Consider the following 18208-nt stretch of genomic DNA (forward strand, 5'->3'; position numbering starts at 1 on the left):
CTGTATTCAAGAATTGGTCTAGCAAATGTTTTATATGCTCTGGTTAGTAGTGTAATCTTTCTGGAGATTATCGTCCCCAATAATCTGGGTCCTCATTTTACCGACCTTGGAATTATGGAAGGCTGATACTCACATGAAGGTATTTACATTTGGATGCTCTCAGTGGAAAATATATGCCAGAGCAGCACTCCAGAAGGAGAAGTTGACAAGTAGTAAAACTGTTGTAAAATCTCCTGTCAGAACTCAGTTACAGTCAATATGTACATGTAGAAGATATCATCTCCAAAGCGTTGTTTTTTTCCCCAAAAGGCAATGGGACATTCTTGTTTTTTTCCTTGAAAACATTTCAATTCTCATCCCATTCTGAAGCAGCTTCTTGGATGAGAACTGAAGCATTTTCCAGGGGAAAAAAAACTCCCAATAAACTCCCATTGCCTTTTGGAAAAAAACACCTTTAGGGAGAATCATGATCTGGATCAGAATTAGAAAAAATTTGAAAGGGACCTTGGAGCTTTTGTAGTCCTGCCCCCTGCTCAAGAAGGATATCTTACACCCATGATGGCGAACCTATGGCACGCATGCCAGAGATGCACACAGCGCCCTCTCTGATGGCACATGAGCCATAACCCTAGTTCAGCTCCACCGCACATGCACACATACCTCCCACCAGCTAGCTGGTCTTTGGGTCTTTGTCTCGCATGGAAGGGTGGTGAGGCATGTGCGGGGGCCTGTACGTGCATCCCTGGGCACAGAGCATGTGCAGAAAGCCATGTGTGTATGCACAGGGGTTGGGGTGCATGCATGGGGCCCCACACACATTGCATTTTGGGGGTAGGGCCATGCGCTTTGGGCAATTGGTCCGGAAGCCATCACTGTCCTATACCATTTCAGACAAGTGACTGTTCAGTCTCTTCTTAAAAACCTCCAGTGATGAAGTACCCACAGATTCTGAAGGCAAACTGTTCTACTGGTTAATTGTCCTGTTAGGAAGCTTCTCCTTAATTCCAAGTTGCTTCTCTCCTTGATTAGTTTCCATCCATTGTTTCTTGTCCTGCCTTCTGGTGCTTTGGAAAATAAATTGACCCTGTCCTCTTTGTGGCAGCCTCTCAAATACTGAAATACTGCTATCACGTCCTCCCCTTGCCCTTCTTTTCTCTAAACCACCCAAACTCAAATCCTACAACCATTCTTCATATGTTTCAGTCTCCAGGCCAAAAGTGAAATCCAGCAAGTTCTGACAAGTTCTGGAGAACCAGTAGCGGAAATTTTGAGTTCAGAGAACCACCTCTGAATACCACAAATACCACCTCTGGCTGGCCCCAGAATAGGGAGGGAATGGGGATTTTGCAGTATCTTTCCCCTGTCATGCCCACTAAGCCATGCCCACCAAGCCAAGCCACGCCCACCAAGCCACACTTACAAAACCAATAGTAAAAAAAATTGGATTTAACCACTGCTCCAGGCCTTTAATCATCTTAGTTGCTCTTCTTTGCACTTTTTCCAAAGTGATAATTAAGAATCTCCATAGACAAGATAGCAGTACGGTTTTGTGTGAATTAGGTTCATTCCACTAAAATGGATTATATTGGAGAATAGAAACTTTTAAAAAAATTGCTGAGAAATTCCAATTCAGGTATTCTCTAAAGAAATAAATGAGCAACTCTTCCTGCAAGATGAAAAATTACAGATTAACTTGGAGTGTTGGCATTATTTTACAAGGAACAGATGTGCTGAAAGGAGGTGAATTAAAAACAAAACAACATTTTGATAGAGCCAGGCAATAAAAGATGGTATGCCTGCCTTTTTCTAACCCAAATGGGCTGGTGGAAACAACAATTATGGAAATAACTATGCAGAAATGGAAAAAGAAAAAGCACAAATGTTTTCTGCATCACCCAAAAAGTTCCCTTTACATAACCAGCCAACATATAATGATTGATTGTTTGCTACCCGCGGAGCAATTAGCTTATGCTACATTTACTGAGAGCCAGCTGACACCACAGAAGTATCATATCCTAGTACCACATGTTCTCACTTGAGGCACATACGAACATGTTTTGGACACATTATGTGAAAAACTTGCTCCTTAAGATGTCTATATGCTGAGAAAAAGAAAAGAAAGAAAGGGTTGTGAAAGGAACTACATCCACATGGAGGGAAGTATGCAGTGGAGTACCCCAAGGCTCTGTTTTAGGCCCAGTACTCTTCAACATCTTCATCAATGACTTGGACGAGGGGATAGATGGGGAACTCATCAAATTTGCAGATGACACCAAGCTGGCAGGAATAGCCAACACTCCAGAAGATAGGCTCAAGTTACAGAAAGATCTTGACAGACTTGAACATTGGGCGCTATCTAACAAAATGAAATTCAACAGTGAAAAAAGTAAGGTTCTACATTTAGGCAAAAAAACCAAAATGCACAGGTACCGTATATACCTTGCTCAATAGTAGTACCTGTGAGAGGGATCTTGGAGTCCTAGTGGATAACCATTTAGATATGAGCCAGCAGTGTGCAGCAGCTGCTAAAAAAGCCAACACAGTTCTGGGCTGCATAAACAGAGGGATAGAATCAAGATCACGTGAAGTGTTAGTGCCACTTTATAATGCCTTGGTAAGGCCACACTTGGAATATTGCATCCAGTTTTGGTCGCCACGATGTAAAAAAGATGTTGAGACTCTAGAAAGAGTGCAGAGAAGAGCAACAAAGATGATTAGGGGACTGGAGGCTAAAACATATGAAGAACGGTTGCAGGAACTGGGTATGTCTAGTTTAATGAAAAGAAGGACTAGGGGAGACATGATAGCAGTGTTCCAATATCTCAGGGGTTGCCACAAAGAAGAGGGAGTCGGGCTGTTCTCCAAAGCAGCTGAGGGTAGAACAAGAAGCAATGGGTGGAAACTGATCAAAGAAAGAAGCAACTTAGAACTAAGGAGAAATTTCCTGACAGTTAGAACAATTAATAAGTGGCACGACTTGCCTGCAGAAGTTGTGAATGCTCCAACACTGGAAATTTTTAAGAAAATGTTGGATAACCATCTGACTGAGATGGTGTAGGGTTTCCTGCCTGGGCAGGGGGTTGGACTAGAAGGCCTCCAAGGTCCCTTCCAACTCTGTTGTTATATTATATTATATTAATTCCCTGTTTCAGAAGTCTGGGTTGACACCTTCATAGATGGTCTTCCACCAATGGGTCAAGAATACAATCTTCTATTGGATCTCATTTGTTCCCAGGAAATATATCTATGGAGGTTCTCAATCATCCAGTCATGGTTGTCCCAAAGATGCTTTTCAAAAGGCGACTGGACTTTCTTGGTTTTTCTCCCCACCCGGAAAACATTTCACTTCTTATCTAAGAAGCTGATTCGGTTCTGAAGTTCTGAAGAAGCTTCTTGAATGAGAAGCAAGGAGAAAAAAACCCCCCCAAAAGTCCTTTGAACAGCACCTTTGGCATTCCTAGGAAATACTGATTTTATTTAAAGATCGTGTTACTTGCTTTGCCTTCTTGATATTTTTTTAATTATTGCATCGTTTTTTAACCTTTGAGGTTTCCCACACACTATTTTATATTGATTTTAACTGCTGTTAGCCATATGGGATAGAAAAGTGGGAGATTGCTTTTATAAAAAGATTATATAAAGACATTATATAATGTCACACTGGGATGGGATTTGCATCTCCCACAGGAATAAAAAGGAAAACTGGGCTGATCTCTTCTTGTTGAGATATCTTGTCAGAGAGAGAGGGGGAGGGAGAGAGAGAGGAAGGGAGAGAGAGATCTTTATTTTAGGATGCTCAAATTTCATTTACTACATTTACTACATTACCTTGGCTGGCTCCATCTACTTCACATTAGTTCTATATGTAATGCTAAACTATACAGGTGTAACTGAGGTAACTGAGGTAACTGAGGTAAACTATGTTTTGACAAACTTCAATTGTTGGCTTCAGGGGTGAAATCTAGCTGGTTCTGGAGAACTGGTAGTAGAAATTTTGAGTAGTTCGGAGAACCGGCCAATGCCACCTCTGGCTGGCTCCAGAGGTTGTTGTTGTTTTTTTTAATTTGAATTTATATCCCGCCCTTCTCCGAAGACTCAGAGCGGCTTACATTGTGTTAAGCAATAGTCTTCATCCATTTGTATATTATATACAAAGTCAACTTTTATTGCCCCCAACAATCTGGGTCCTCATTTTACCTACCTTATAAAGGATGGAAGGCTGAGTCAACCTTGGGCCTGGTGGGACTTGAACTTGCAGTAATTGCAAGCAGCTGTGTTAATAACAGACTGCATTAGTCTGTTGAGCCACCAGAGACCCATTCCCACCTTAGTGGGGTGGGAATGGAGATTTTGCAGTATCCTTCCCCTGCCATGCCCACCAAGCCACGCCCACCAAGCCACATCACCACCCACCCCACAGAACCAGTAGTAAAAAAAATTGAATTCCATCACTGGTTGGGTTCATAAATATACAACCAAAAAAAGAAAAACAACATCATGGCTTGTTGTAAGATATGAGCAGAGCCCAAAATATCATATAGTTTTGGTGTGAGGTGTCACCTAGGAAAAAAATCCTAAAATGATTTTGAGAAGTAATCAAAAAAATTAGGAATAGTGAAGAAAATAACAAAAATGTGATTGAATGGAATGTTTAAAAGAATCCTTCTCAAATATAGATCCTATAATAAACCCAGTAAAAACAAATTCTTATATGTTTAGTTGTTATGATAAATGTCCAATTATAGAAATGTCACAGAGAATTAACCTGGTCACATTTCACCCATTTTAAATGGACATCTTTTTTTTGGGGGGGGGTCCAGAAAAGGATTGGGATTTTATTTTTACTCCCTACGAAGGATAGCTTCAGTTATCACTTTCTCATAAGTTATATGAATTTGGAATGTTATCTCTCAATGATCCAATTTGCTGTCTCAAAATAATCTGGAGCCACAAGGCACAAAGAATGCTGGATTAGTCTTTTAACGCTCCAGGGAAATATCTGCCTGCTTTAGCAACAGATAGAAACGTATTTAGATCCTTCAGTTATTATACAAACAAACAGCTGGTGTTTGTACAGTGTTCATTGCCGTGATGTAACATTGAATAATATCATGAAAGAAGCAATTAAAAGATGGATACCAAACATTGTCAAAACCTTAGACAATGAAGATGAAGAACAACCAATAATTAATGTCTCAGCTGACTGCAGTTTATGTGCAGTGAACCAGCAGCCATTTTGCCAAGTGTAATCAAGCAAGGAAAATGCTTCTTAAAGTTCATGGTAGAATGTTCTAAGCTTCCAGCAAAGTTTGCGCAATAGAGGTCTACAAGGAAAATAATTCTGTATAACTTAAATGTCCTTTTTTGCAAAGATTATTTCCTGGCTATTTCACATCAGCTGTAAATTCCTTTGGTTTCTAAGACTGGAAAACAAATCTGATAGCATAAGTGTAATTGCATTAAAGATGGGCAACAACTCATGCTTTCATCAAACTTTTTGGGGTAGATTGAGAATATCCAGATGATTGCCTTGAGTTACTAGTAATCTGTAAGGATCCTGCAAGTATTCCCAGTGTGAATTTAAATACATAGCCAGAATATTTACCAAGGTCACCAAAGCTCACAGGACTTTTGCCTTCTCACTTTATAAAATTGGTAGAGTTTGCTTTTGCTTTTTTGTCGCAAATCTTGCATGTGTTTGGACAAAAACATCAAAATGTAATGAGATTGGTTGATTTTATAAAATTCAAACCATTTAATAAAATTTTAAAGAAGGGTTTGCCCAGAACGGTTACATTTTCTAACAATGAGGTCATTTAACCCAGGTGTCTCCAACCTTGGCAACTTTAAGACTTGTGGACTTCAACTCCCAGAACTCAGGAATTCTGGGAGTTGAAGTCCACAAGTCTTAAAGTTGCCAAGGTTGGAGATCCCTGATTTAACCAGTGGACCACCTTGCCTTCAGACATTCCCGGTGCTTCATCACTGGAGGTTTTTAAGAAGAGACTGGACAGTCACTTGCCTGAAATGGTATAGGACTGCGATAGCGAACCTACGGCACGCATGCCAGAAGTGGCACGCAGAGCCATCTCTCTGGGCACACAGAGCCGTCGCCTGTTGCTCTTCTGGGTTCTGGCGCACCGGCCAGCTGGTCTTCACACGTGTGGGAGTGGCATAAATCGGAAGAGCAGCCACCCAGTGCATATCGCTCAGTGGTGAAATCTGAACCGGTTTACTACCAGTTTGCTGACTGCGCATGTGCACTGCATGCGCGCATGCGCAGTGCGCACCACACACCAAATGTGAGGTGCACGCACGTGCAGTGCACAACAAAAAGAGCCTTGGGGTAAGTAGAACAGCGTGGGGGGGAGGGAATCAGCTGTGGCACGTGATCTTTTTTTTTTACTTTTAAAAGCATTTTTTTTTACAACCTATTGGGCTGAACTGGTTGTAAAAAATGCTTTTAAAAGTAAAAATAAAAGGGTCTGATGATCACACGGCTCAGCTGTGATCGTCAGAGCCTCTTTTTTTATTTTTTAAAAGCATTTTTAAAAGAAGTTGGTGAGTGGGCAAGTGGGCGACCAGGTGATTGGGTGGGCATGGGCTGGGGAGAGGGAAGGGATTTTTGCTACCAGTTCTCTGAACCACCCACCGCCTTCGCTAACGGATCAGCTGATCTGGTCTGAACCAGCAGCATTTCACCCCTGGTATCCCTGGAATTGAAAGAACAACCAGAATCAGACTGACTACAAGATCAGATCCAATTTATTCAGTTTTTTTTCCCCTTGGTTCCTCAAGATGGAGACAGAACAGTCAAGGCAGTAGGATAATAAGAGCATTTGACAAATTAGTACCTGTAGAGTCATGAGATGGGCAATCATACTGCAAATAAAAATAATACCAGGAAGATAGAAATTGATCCCCCCTCTCCTTAAACTTCAGCCATGCATAGCTATTTAATCAATTTCATATTATTCAAACTAGGAGATAGGAGATCATATTTACTTTACAGCTTTCTAACAATCAGTTTATCTAGCAGAAATACAGCTATGATAGCAGGGTGACATGATAGCAGTGTTCCATTATCTCAGGAGCTGCCACAAAGAAGAGGAAGTCAAGCTATTCTCCAAAGCACCTGAGGGCAGGACAAGAAGCAATGGATGGAAACTAATCAAGGAGAGAAGCAACTTAGAACTAAGGAGAAATTTCCTGACAGTGGGAAAAATCAACCAATGGAACAACTTGCCTTCAGAAGTTGTGAATGCTCCAACATTGGAAGTTTTTAAGAAGATATTGGATAACCATTTGTCTGAAGTGGTGTATGGTTTCCTTCCTAGGCAGGGGGTTGGACTAGAAGACCTCCAAGGTCCCTTCCAGTTCTTTTATTCTGTTACAGTTTTCCTGCAAGGTAATGAAATTATAAATCTGTCTTTACAGAACTAAACTAAGCAATTTATGGAGTTATGCTTGCAGTCTCAAGCATAATCAGTAGAACAGAGTTTTGGATTAGAATGGAAGATGCATATTGGTTTATTATTATTTTACAGATTTACAGATAAACAGATTTGGAAGTTGGAATTTAACTGATAAATCCCTGCAATACCAATTCTATAGGTGCTTCAACTTGCATGGTGGATCAAAAATGTCTACCTTGGTTGGCATCCAGTATTAGTGAGTTACAGAACTTCACAGACATTCTAGTCATCAAAGCAGACTATGTAACCATCAGTGAGTTATTCATGGAAACCAGATAGGTAGATGAGGACAGGTATCCTAGTGCTTAATGTTCAGTTTGTACCAAAGGCCAGAAATTCCATAACAGAAGCAAATCAGTCAAGCAAACTCTGGTCTGCAAACATTACCTACCGATAGCATCACCAATACGGTCTGCTTGGGAAAAAAAAGAATCTTAAAATTTGGGGTGTTATAAATTAGGGGAGTAATTCTACCAATTTACATCCTGGTAATGGAAAGTATGAAAGAATATATTCACTGTCCTGAATGAATAGGCATTTCTCCTTCCCTTCTGAGATTCAGCATTTCACTACTGTCTGGAGAAGAGATTTAAAGCATCAACATCTCCTCCTTTGAGTGTTGATAAAATGGGCAAAAAAATGTGTGGGTGGCAAGAAAGAATTGTACAAGAAGACTACAAAGAAACAGGAACAGCTTCCAATCCAAAGTCAAGCAACTCAGTGGGATGATACAAGGAACAACATACCCAACTGAAGGTCATGGCTATTATCCAAGAAAAATTGAAAAAAAGTTTAGAACATAAACCATAGAATAGCAGAGTTGGAAGGGACCTTGGAGGTCTTCTAGTCCAACCCCCTTCTCAAGTAGGAGACCCTATACTATTTTAGACAAATCCAGTGTTTCTAAATCCACAATTTCTAAAGGCAAGTTGTTCCACTGGTTAATTGTTCTCACCACTAGGAAATTTCTCCTTAGTTCTAGGTTGCTTCTCTCTTTGTTTAGTTTCCATCCATTGTTTCTTGTCATGTCTTCTGGTGCTTTGGAGAATAGGTTGTCCCCTTCTTCTTTGTGGTAGCCCCTCAGATATTGGAACACTGCTATCATGTCTCCCCTAGTGCTATTTTTCCCCTAGGCTAGACATACCCAATTCCTGCAAATTGGGTTTGTTTAACAGAGTTCACTCCCTTTTTCTAGGGGAATAAGCAAAAGGGAGTGTGAAAAAAGCTCTATGATTCAATTTCATGGTACCTTAGTACAATATTGTGGATAATTATGATTCATGCATTTATTATAATTTATTTTTATTGCTAAAATGTATTTAGTATAATGTAATAAATGTTTGCTGACTTCTGTATCAAGTTTCGAATGATGGTGTGGTACATCTTGTTTAAAAATATACAAGGGAATCATTGGATGAACTGCAGAATTTGTAGTGCATAAAATACTAGTCTCTTGACTTTTGTCAGTGCTTGTACTAAAATCTCATCATGTAGAATTAATATCTTATCTCACTAAAGAACAGAGACCTATAACATTTTTTTATTATATTGATCAGATCCAGATTTTTTTATTTTGTTATTGTAGGACTGAAATGACCATCTTATGTTATGATGATCTCAAGAAAGATCATACTTTTTTAAAAAAAATATTGCAGGTTTATTAGCAAAGATCAGATTTCATGCAACTAATAAATATGTTGCTAGGATGCAGACTGGCAAGAATATGCCAAATGACAATAGCTGTATGTTTTAAGAGATGGGAGTAGCAATATTTCACTCTGTCTTTGCTCCTTCAGCAATTTTCTAATATTGTTTATTTGACAATTTGGAAACAATTTTCTATTAACAAGGCAATTCTTTCTGAGATGGAATAAAGGTCAGCTGTGGGGTTACATGAAGCTGAGATGGATATCATCCTTAACAAATAAAGACTAGCTTGTTAAACAGAGATTTTATAGTAGGAAACACAAACATAAATATACAGTGGTTTCAACAACACAAAAAGGGCCCCATTAAAAATTATGTTGTCACATTGTTCAAGCAATGTTTAACCTGGCTAATGTTGCAATGAATAAATCTGATGAGCTGTTTGTGAACTAAAAATGCCTTCCTACCCTCACATGACCCAATAATTTAGATATCATTATTTTTACAATTTGCAATTTATGGAACAATAGCTTCCATATGTCTAGGATGTTAAAAGAGATGTCAACATTTAATTGAACTTGGAGATCTCAAAACCAGGGTCAGACCTGGTTAATATTTGGATGGAAGCATTGGAAAAATCCCAGGATCATAGGCTAGGTTGTAAGGGTGAATATATAGCCGAGACAAAGACAAAATTCTATTTCTTGTAAGAAAACTAAATGGATGTATCCATGAATTCTTCAGAAGTAACCCAATTTGAAGGATATTCCCAAGATGTCTGAAGAAAAACGAACTGTCATCCAGATGTAGCTTTGGGAAGTATTTCCTATACCCTTCATCCCAATTTTAAAAGTTTTCTGAATGTAAGTAATCCTGACCTTTTGCAAGACCAATTCTCCCCTTCTCTGAATCAGTTTTGTAAGACAAAGAAAAGACTGTTTAAGATAGAAAATGGGATGCCAGAAAAAAAAAGGAATAAATCTTCAAGAAACAGGAAAAAAGGGGTGACCACATATTCCTTGGGCTCTCTTAACTCATCCCCAGCATTGCAACTCCAATAGGTTACTTTGAAAGTAAAACCTTTGAGGAAGAAAATAAAAAATAATAATCATGAGGTTATGCATACAGAGCCTGGATTTGTTCTATATTGTGGTGTAACTTCAGAGAAATATTCCTCCTTTGTTGCCACACAAAATGCTCCAGTTGTACTTCCAGAGGGGGACCACAAATACAACTGAACTCGAAGTAAAGGCACAGTCAAATATGTTCTTCCAGTTTTTTAATACAGTAGTTGTTCAAAGAGAAAGATGAAAAGTCCTCTTTGAATAGTGAATCAATCGGAAATCTTCCCTTAACCGTAATTTTTCCTTCACAATGTTGAAAGTTGCTTAGACATCTGTTTAGGATGATCAGACAAGGGAAATCTTTGCTTTATTTCACTTGAGAAGGCCCACATTTCTCTGCAAACCTTTGTGGGGAAAATTAGGCTCTAGTTGAGCTTCACCCTTGGAAAATGCATGGGGAGATTTTGATTGCTCTTTCTCAGCCCAATTGTTTGCAGATTTGCAGGTATAACAGTGGAGTGTTACAATGGATCTCCATGTAAGTTGTTTTGGATTCCTGAATAAACTGGGTGGCATTGATAAATCTATCAAATAAATAGTTATTTTTGTTTGAAAGAATGACTCCTACTCTGGCTTTAACATTTTCAAGACAGTTGAATACAGCTTTATGCCTATTTATTTAGAAATCATTCCCACTGCTTCTAATAGGCCTTATCCTGTGATGTAATTGGTACTCTGAGCTTGGTGGCTTTCTTGCAGACATTTCATTACCAAGCTAGGCAACCCAGATTGTTGGGGGCAATAAGTTGACTTTGTATATAATATACAAAAGGATGAAGACTATTGCTTGACATAGTGTAAGCTGCCCTGAGTCTTCGGAGAAGGGCGAGATAGAAATGCAAATAAATAAAAAAAAACATCATCAGGTCTAGCACTGATTAGGTTACCTAGTTTGGTAATGAAACATCTGCAAGAAAACCACCAAGCTCAGAAAGCACCAAGACCTTATTCTACATTCATTCATTCATTCATTCATTCATTCATTCATTCATTCATTCATTCAATGTATATACCAACTAGCAAGTATCCTCAGAGTAATTCAGAGTTCTGCTCCCATAGAAGAAAGAAAACAGAAACAATTATAAAATATACCCCATTAGGCTTTTCACTGATAAACACTCATTATGTTAATGGGGACAATGGCAACAGGAGAAAAGCATCTGAACTTAATCTTAATAACTTATAATATTACTTATATGACTCTGCTTAGTGTCTGAGCTCAGACAATACCAGCAAGTTGGTGTATTCATACATTACCATCTTTTCAGCATTTAATCGTATGAATCATAGTTGTGGCTTTGCCTACAGGAAAATGATAAACAAAAGACAATATTTATAAACATATTAAAACATATAATTTTCAAAGCCTTTATTGTCATTGTACATCATGTATACAACGAAATTGGTTTAGCCTCTACTGGTGCAGTTCATACAAGAATACAAGACAACATGAATAATATATAATAAGGGTAGCCTTAGAGTCATTTGTTCCCTGTTGGGTACAGAAACACAGGATGTTTTCTTAGCAATAATAATGATGTAACCTGTCTTTCTTTCCTTCTTTCTTTCCTCCTTCCTTCCTTCCCTCCCTCCCTCCCTCCCTCATTTCAGTGTAGCCTATAGCCTACTAAACAGGATTGAGCCGGCTTATGGTTTCTGACATCAGCAAACATCACCTGGGTGTTTGCTTTGACTTACTAAGAATAAGCAGATATCAGTTTAGTTCTCTTTGCCCTTTCACCTGCTCTAAATCTTCAGTGGTGGTAAAATACCAATGAAAACATTAATGCACTTTGAGTATGCCCTGTGTTAAAAAAACAAGATCCAAGATCCTACTAAACCCCTTCACTGGTTTGTGAAAAACACCTACCTTTTATGCAAAATCATTCCCCAAGTTTACTCACCTCTCTCTCGATTTTGCCATCTGCAATATTAAAGAATCCATGAGGAGGAAGCTTTCATGCCTTCAGTTTTATGTGCAGAGACTTCCAGGCAGGAACAGTTCTCAAGAAGATCTCTGAGATGGGAGGAGAAATTATCATTTCTCCAGGTGCCGCTCATCTGCTTTTGTCTCTTTCATATGTACATATCCTGCCCAAACCTTTCCCAGAAATAACAGTGTCATAACTTGTCCTCCAGCTGACAACTGCTCTACTGCTCTATAGATATTGGGCATAAAGAAATAGAATAGAATAGAATAGAATATTCAACCAAAAACTGTCTACTATTGACCTCACCCCATTCCTAAGAGGGCTATAAGGGGTGTGCATAAGAGCACAAAAGTGCCTACCGTTCCTGTCCTATTGTTTCCTTCATTATATCAAATTGATATAGTTGATATATACATATATATATATATATATATATATATATATATATATATATGTTTTCTGAGGTTTTCACGGGTGTTTGTATATAGGTCTTTGGTTGTTCGGGTTTTCTCCCGTGTAAAATTGGAAGTGTCTTGGCGACGTTTCGACGAAGTCTCATTCGTCATCTTCAGGCTTCAGCTTCGTGCTTCTGGGAGCAATGTGTGATCGCAGCTATTTCTTCCTTTTATGAACAAACGAGATGATACCTCCCGCCTACCAGCCATTTGGAAACCTGCCCTTATTGACAAACGTGTCCCTAACACGAGGAATGACACCAGACCCACACTCACGAGGTCCACACAGGATGTCACCACCACACATCCACCCAGAAAGCACACCCAAACCCACACTGATCAGGAAGCACGACCAAGGACCAGAAGCCAGACCGCAGCTGCAACATTAGCCACTTCAAACCCCTCCAATCCATACATGCAGCAGACTGACACCCACTACGAAGATGTAGCACGACCACGAACACGAAGCCAAACAGCAGCAGTGCAGCTCACCAGCTCAAATCCCCTGCAGCACAGATTAGACTGAGCACAACCAAGCCCCCACCAACACAGGACACACCCCAGCCAATCAGAGCACAGAAAAACCCCAGCCAATCAGAGCACAGCCAAGCTCCCACCCAATCAGTTCAAACCCCACTAGCAGTTAAAAGGAAGAAATAGCTGCGATCACATTGCTCCCAGAAGAGGCTGAAGCCTGAAGATGACGAATGAGACTTCGTCGAAACGTCGCCAAGACACTTCCAATTTTACACGGGAGAAAACCCGAACAACCAAAGACCTATATATATATATATATATATATATATATTCTTCAAGATATGTTGTTTTATCTATGACAATTGTTTGTGTATACTGTTGTGACAAAAAGAAATAAAAAAAGAATAGAATAGAATAGAATAGAATAGAATAGAATAGAATAGAATAGAATAGAATAGAATAACAGAGTTGGAAGGGACCTTGGAGGTCTTCTAGTCCAACCCTCTGCTTAGGCAGGAAACCCTACACCAGGGGTGTCCAAACTTGGTCCCTTTAAGACTTGTGGACTTCAACTCCCAGAGTCCCTCAGCCAGCAAAGCTGGCTGAGGAACTCTGGGAATTGAAGTCCACAAGTCTTAAAGGGACCAAGTTTGGACACCCCTGCCCTACACCATTTCAGACAAATGGTTATCCAACATCTTCTTAAAAACTTCTAGTGTTGGAGCATTCACAACTTTTGGAGGCAAGTTGTTCCACTGATTAATTGTTCCAACTGTCAGGAAATGTCTCCTTAGTTCTAAGTTGCTTCTCTCCTTGATTATTTTCCACCCATTGCTTCTTGCCTGCCCTCAGGTGCTTTGGAGAATAGCTTGACTCCCTCTTCCCTCAGGCAGCCCCTGAGATATTGGAACACTGCTATTGGAACAAATAGGTCACCTGCCAGTTCACTGCCTGTCCCATTTTATCCTTCAAAGCAGCTGTTTCATTTCATCAAACAAAAGGCCGGCTCTTGCCTCCATACAAGCAAGCCCTGCACTTCTGGCCTAATGTAATTCACAACTCATTTCTGTTTCAATGCCTTAAAAATAAGAAGAAACAAACAAGCAGAAAATAAAATCTGGCTACGATGTGATGCCATAAACAATTCATAGATGTTCAAACTGATCTTTCTGCATTCATCTGACATTATGCTTACTTCTACAACCCATAAAAGGGCAGAGAGACATCCAATCAATGGAATGGATTTTTATTTGGAAATGTATCTCACCCAGTTCAATGAATGTTGTTCTTAAGTAATGGGTTGTATCCAACATGTCTATGAATGATGGTTTGGCTCAAACTACAGATAAACAAACAATGCATTCTGAGAGCCTCAGAGAGAATGGGTTGCATCAACTATGTTTCGTAAGTAGCAAACGAATAATGGAAGCAAAGAAATATTTGTGCAATGTCTGTTATTACCAAGCAGACAGTGCTTCATATTGGTTGCACATAAAGTATATCTACTGATTCTTTTAAAGAAAGCAGTCCCATGTTTCCTTTGCTGTATGACAGCTGCATGAAAAACAAACAAACAAATCAATTCCATTCAAATCCCAACTTCAAATACAAACAGCCACAAAAGTGACTTAAAAGAAAGGACTCAAAATGTACTAAATGGGCCATGAGGGGAAAAAAGAAGAGGAAATGACAAAGAGAAATGAAATTACCTTTTTTTTTTAGTAAGTAGTCAACTGTCAACATTGTAGAGTGGATGTTACAAATGTCTAGTTGGATGTAACTTTCAAGTATTACAGAGGTCATTTTTTGAAGGACTAGTTAGTTCAGGGGTCTCCAGTCTTGGCAACTTTCAGACTTGTGGACTTTAACTCCCAGACTCCACAAGTCTTAAAGTTGCCAAGATTGGAGAGCCCTGCCTTAATTAATGGCTTTGATTAATGACAGACTAGGCAGGCCAATGGCAAAGCATGACTTCAACTGGATAGGACCTAGAATGAAAATAACTTTCCTGTGTGAATATGGCTCTGATTTCTGGTGCCAGAAAGGTTGTTGTTGTTATATATACAACAATGTGAAATCACAGTTGCCAGTTCTTTAGCTGGTGTTGGTCTTCATCTACATCAAGTTCTTCCAAAGAAACTAGGATGTTGTAATGTAGCATAGGTATAGAGCCAAGCAGTGTTGCCTTTTGTAATTGATAGATGGGAATTTTTGGCAATGCACAATTTTTCTAAGTGTCATCCAAGATTTTTTTATATGGGACTATGCTGATAACCACTGGGACCACCACAGCTGGTTTATGACATAATCTTTCAGTTTTGAGACCTTGATATTTTCTGATCTTTTCCAAGATCCAATACTATTCCCTGGTATTATCACGTCAATTACCCACACTTTCTTTCTTTTTTCCCAACCACAAATCTCATGTCAATTTCTAAATCTGATGTTTTATGTGCCAAGACTTTATTTTAACCTGCTCATTTTCAACTACTTTTTCATCTATATGTTCCTGCCAATTTTTCATTACCGAGACAAAATATTTTTTACAGATGTGTCAGTGAATCATTTTCATGATGGGTATTATGTCATAGTTTATAATATGTTTGGAATGGCTTCTTGAACAAGCTGAATGTCAACGTTCTGACTGACAAACCCACCAAAGCAAGCACGGCTGAGATGATTCACTCTCTTTATGCAAAACTTTATTGAGCACACCACCAACTATACAACTACCCTTCAAAAAGACCTTGACTTTGTATCTGAATGGTCTAAAACTTGGCAACACCAAATCTCAACCAGAAAATGCTCAGTCTTACACATTGGGAGAAAAAACCCCAAACACTAAGTACAAGCTTGATGGACATTACCTTACAGATGACCCCCACCCTGTTAAAGACCTTGGAGTTTTCATATCAAATGATCTAAGTGCCAAAGCCCACTGCAACTACATCACAAAAAAAGGCTTTAAGAGTTGTAAATCTAATCTTGCGTAGCTTCTTCTCCAAAAACACTACACTACTAACCAGAGCATATAAAACATTTGCTAGACCAATTCTTAAAAACAGCTCGACTGTCTGGAACCCATACCACATTTCTGACATCAATACAATTGAACGTGTCCAGAAATATTTTACAAGAAGAGTTCTCCACTCCTCTGAATACAACAAAATACCTTATGCCACCATACCTGAAATACTGGGTTTAGAAAATTTAGAACTATGCCGCCTTCGACATGACCTGAGTTTAACTCATAAAATCATCTATTACAATGTTCTTCCTGTCGAAGACTACTTCAGCTTCAATTGCAACAATACACGAGCACACAATAGATTTAAGCTTAATGTTAACCGCTCCAGTCTTGATTGCAGAAAATATGATTTCAGTAACAGAGTTGTTAATGCTTGGAATACACTACCTGACTCTGTGGTCTCTTCCCAAAATCCCCAAAGCTTCAACCAAAAACTGTCTACTATTGACCTCATCCCATTCCTAAGAGGTCTGTAAGGGGTGTGCATAAGAGCACAAGCGTGCCTACCGTTCCTGTCCTATTGTTTCCTTTCGTTATATCCAATTAATATAGTTATTACATACTTATAGTTATATATATGCTTATATATTTTATAGTTATTTCGTGGTTATGCTTATATATACTGTATGACAAAATAAATAAATAAATAAATAAATAAATATCAGCAAAGATGAGGGCAAAACTGGATCTAACTATTTCCCGCACAAACCCACATCGTTAAAGTTTAGGTTCTCCTTCCTCCTATTAGACCAGGTCACATTGTCCAATGGAGTTTCCTGGCATTGTTGTGAGAAAGTCTTTTGATTCTGATAAGCACCTGCTGAAGTATCCTTGGTTCTCATGGCTGGCATCTTTATGTCTGGAACCTAAGTTCTATCTACCCCCCCACCCCCCCATAATTCATTGGCAAACTGAGAAGTGATAATACTTGCAACAGCAAAAGTGCCTTTTGAAGCTTGACGCTGAGTCTATGTTGTATTGTTCCTTGCTTCTTTGCACACTCTGCACTTTGAATCATTTAATGATTTTTCAATTCTGGCCTTGATTGCATTAGTTCAAATAGCTTGTACTTGAGCAGTCAAAATCAAACCTTCAGGGTTTTTTCCTTTAAATGTTCCAGTTGTAAGCCATTGCTAGATTTTATCTTTATTCACTTTTTCCTCTATTCCAGCAGACTCTGGGTGGCATATGATACAAGAAATGAATAGGAGCTCCTTGAAATAGCAGCTTGAAAGCATGGCTTCTCTCAGGAACAGAAATTAACAGAAACAAGAGAACTAGACTTTCAAAGTGATCAAGAAAGCCACAGAGATAAGAAGATATAGAGAAAGAAGCTTGTGCAATTCCTAGCTATGCTGTTCCCACAGAGGTTAAAGTAACTAAATATTTGGACCAGTTGGTGTAAGTTTGGCCCAGATCACTCACTGTAATGAGGAAATATTTCAACTTGCTCCAGTTGTGTGGAATTTAAAAGACAGTTTTAACATAAATGTGCATATTACTGGGCTGCAACTATATTCAGAGGTACAAGATCTGTTTTAAACTTGTGATTTCAGACCAACAGAGCAGTATAAAACCCTATTAGTGCAAGATATGATAAAGTTGGTAAAGAGAAAATATCTGCTGTGAACACCATGTAGGCGTCAGAAAGGGCTTCCGGCTAGTAAACGTCCGGTTTCATTCAGTCACCCCGACTCCACCTCAAATAAAGAGATTTCAGGTTCATTAAAAGAAAAAAAAATGAATGTAATATTGTATTTTGCGTGTCAGAATGCCTAAAGCAAAAGAAAAGCCATCAAATCTCCAAATGCTGCTCGGAAGTCTTCAAAGACTTTTAGAGCCACATAATTTGATTTGTTGCTTCAAAGCCTGTCTCTGATTAGATCTGTGAGTTGGCTTCAAAGTGGTGATTCAGTCAAAGAATCAAATTGCCCTTTCATACTTCATATAACTCTACTCAAAATAATTTGAAAAAGGGGTAATTCCACCATATAACCTCCTGCCCAACTGATATTAGCCAATGTAGCTTGTTGTGGCAACATAGCAACCTGAAAAATTGCTTCTTTTCTTC

Source organism: Ahaetulla prasina, chromosome 3 (assembly GCF_028640845.1).
Source record: "Ahaetulla prasina isolate Xishuangbanna chromosome 3, ASM2864084v1, whole genome shotgun sequence".
Taxonomy (NCBI): Eukaryota; Metazoa; Chordata; class Lepidosauria; order Squamata; family Colubridae; genus Ahaetulla; species Ahaetulla prasina.